General features: G+C 34.1%; 1 long non-coding RNA gene across 1 annotated transcript; it reads left to right on the plus strand.

Moving 5' to 3' along the window:
- Nucleotides 1-3,260: 3,260 nt before the first annotated feature.
- On the plus strand, nt 3,261-3,502 carry LOC106299936. The gene is made up of 2 exons (XR_001261924.1): nt 3,261-3,323; nt 3,437-3,502. It is a non-coding gene; the product is annotated as an uncharacterized LOC106299936 (long non-coding RNA).
- The last annotated feature ends 2 nt before the right edge of the window (nt 3,503-3,504 follow it).

Here is a 3,504-nt window from a genome sequence, read left to right on the forward strand (position 1 = left end):
ACCATTGATTCATCTGTCCATTTGAACAAATGATGACGATTGTTCTATAACAATACGACATTACGTTAATATCAGTCGGCTCAATCATGATTCCACTATATCTTCATTTTCTATCTATGATATCAAATTCCCTATCAAATTCATTACAAAGACAAAAGAAAACTAACTAACAACATTCTGGGTTCATCATTCAATCTCTCAGTCTCTGACATACCTCATTGCCATAGGGACATTTGTGAAAGAGACGCCCCGGGTTAGTTATGGTTTTTGATGTGAGCCGTATGACTCGTGTGCCACATCTACAGTAGGTCGGAAAGCCTCTTCCGGTATCTCCCATGTCGTCTATGTTTTCCTCTTCCTTCTTTTTTGTTCTGTTCTTCTGAAATCGCGATGAACCCTAATTCTAATTAACCCAAAAAAATTTTACTTCAGATGACAAAACGACGTCGTTTTGGTCTGATTTTAAACCGACCAATACCATTCTAGCCTCGTGCGTGCCACATCAGCACCCGAAGCTAAATAAACCGAAATCAGATTCGGTTATGTAGTAATTAACCAGATTGAAAAAGTTCATGTTTGAAATTCAAAATTAAACTTAGTTCGTGGTGGTTTTGGCTTGATTCAATAGTTTGTGTATGAAAACAATAGAGACATCAAGTTCATGGTGGAATCGGCCGTTTTCCCCATCCTTCACTATGCCCCACTAAACCACCAATCATATATTCATCAGAACGTTTTACCCTATTTTATTATTGTTTTTAATTTTCCTTTTTGGCTACTTATTATCCATGGCTTATTATCTTCCTTTTTTCTTACCTTGCTTTCTTTTAGTGTTTTTTGTTCATCGATTATTTTTACTGTTTTTAATTTATTTTTCTGATTTTTTGGGCCACCTATCATATTTTTTTTTCCTTACGTTGCATTGTTTTAGTTTTTTTACTCATTGGTTCTTTGGTTTTTTCATTTCAAAATCAATTTTGTATTCAGTAATTTTTTTACCAAATAGTTTTAGTAGCTTGATACATCATTTCTCTGCCTTTATTTGTACAATGTCTTTTTGTTTTGTATCATTTTATTAGTTTCTTTTCTTCTTTTGAAATATATAAAATTTATATAACATTATCAAATAAAAAAAATATATATACCTTTCTATTAATATATATATATATTTTTTTATTAAAAATATATTAATTAATTAATTATTTTCTGCTTTCACTCCAAATATTTTTTAGATCCGCCACTGCTTTGTCAGCGGCGCAGACTGGTAAACTGTGTTTATTCGTAAAAGAAGAACCCAAATTCCAGAGCATGCTTGGATATCGCTAAACTGGGTATATACTTTTTGGTTTTTTAACATAAAAAATGGGTATACTTGTAACTCAAATGATGGATAGACAAATCCTTGATAAAAGTTCAGCCGACAATACCAGGTGAAGTTGATTCAAATAAAACCTCATGGTTCTACCAAAGAATAGAAAGGTAAACAAATTGCTCAGACATAATATAGTACATTATACCTCGAATAGTTATTAGTTACTCACCGAAAATCCTACTAGTGTGATACCCAAGTGTTCACGCTTATTAAGAATTCAATAAATGTTTATAATTTAATTATTCTTTTACTTTATTATACATTTTCAATAACTTTTCACCAACGAAATTTGATCAATTCAAATATTTTCATTTAATGTTTTTTAAAGTATAAAAAAGTACGTTAAACATATAGAAAATCTATCTTTGTGGAATAAGTAAAAAATCTAAAACATCTTACTTTCGGGAACGGAGGGAGTATATGTTCGTAAGGAATATGGTGTCTTTTCTTTCAAGTGTATTGGCAGATGTATTTGGTGTTTACCTTTATTTTCAGGATTCCAATTTCCAACGTGCATATATCATTATGATTTTGATCAATGTTATTGTATTGGGGCGATTTTGAGAATAATGATAAACCAAAGATTGAGATTTTAATCGTAGTATTTGGGCCGATTAAAGTATTTTTCTATCTGGGTCTTAAGCTTAAGAAGAACACTTACGATTGAAACGGCGTCGTCACACACAAATCTCAGACGTTAACTCAGAGTCGGAGACTACACCGGAGGACGACAAAATCTTTCATCAGCTTTTCTTTCGCCTGTTTGACGGGCCAGATGTGTCTCTGATTACCTCTGTAACCAAATCACGTTCAGTTTGATTGCATCTAAGTACTTTTTGATGGCGCCACCGTGGCAGTGGGAAAACGCCACCCGGGAGCCGTCGCTGAATTCACCATGGTCGCTGCGATGCACCATCTTGATGTTGTTCCGTACGAGATTCCAAGTTCTGATTATTTTGGCACTCTTATGAAAAGAAACTTGATTTTAATTTGAAAGTTGCTTATTTGATTGAACAGTCCCGACTTACTCGAGCTGTCTTCACTATTGCATGTCTTGAGGTTTTATATTTCCTTCTCTATGCAATGTGGTTGCCTTTGTCGCTGTACAGTTTGCTAGTTACCAGACCAGTGTTGGAACATTCTTTTTCTGAGTTATACTTTTTTCTTCTTAGGATATTTCTGCGGTGATACTGTTTTTGGTCTCTCCTCAACACATTTCTGTTTGATATTTTTGTTGTTTTTACCGGATCTTGTTTACATGTTCTGATATAACTACAGTAATCTATCTCTCTCTCTCTCTCTCTAGTTACGGAAGATCCAAACAGCGATACTCTAGAGTTAGGGGGATGAGAAACTCACCCCTGTTGTTCATCTTGCTTCTGCCCATGAAGGAGGAGCCTTGTTGAGTATAACTCACATTCTTAAAACATCTCATGGTTCCTATGATTTCTCCTTTTTATGATACTTTCAGGTCTTTCTATCCACACATTCAATTTGGCTTGTCAAAATAAGTCATAAGATTACAGCTTTAGACACCTTTTCATCAAGTCGGACCATACAATGGGATATTAGGTCTGCAAAATTAATTCAGCCTTTTCATTCTTGTGGTCTTCTTTTCTGAATCTTTCTTTTCCGTTTGTTTGTGAATTTTCAGATGCCTTTAGAACCATTATGAAAGAGGAAGAACCTATTGCATTCTATAAAGGTATTGTTCCTGGTCTTGCGCTGGTTAGTTACTATCCTAGTTTTATTTTTACTAAAGAATCAGTTATCGATAAAAGATGTTACGAATGGAATGGTTTACCATTGTTTCATTTTTGGCTGGGTGATTTAGTTTCCTCAGCAGGTTTCACATGGTGCTATTCAGTTTACAGCATATGAGGAACTCCATAAAGTCATTGTAGATTCGATAGGGAAGATAAGAAAATCTGAATCCGCTGATAATTTATTGGTAAAGAGTTCCTCTTCTCCATAGACTACTTTGTGATTGTTAGGCAATAATCTTATAGAAATCTAGAGTCGACATTGTTGAAAAAAGAGCTGACTTTTTATTAATTTTTGCAGGCCGATAAACATAATTTGAAGCCCAATATTATGTAGTCGTGAAGCCCATGAAGAACACAAACGAAATA

This window comes from Brassica oleracea, chromosome C6 (genome assembly GCF_000695525.1).
Source record: "Brassica oleracea var. oleracea cultivar TO1000 chromosome C6, BOL, whole genome shotgun sequence".
NCBI lineage: Eukaryota > Viridiplantae > Streptophyta > Magnoliopsida > Brassicales > Brassicaceae > Brassica > Brassica oleracea.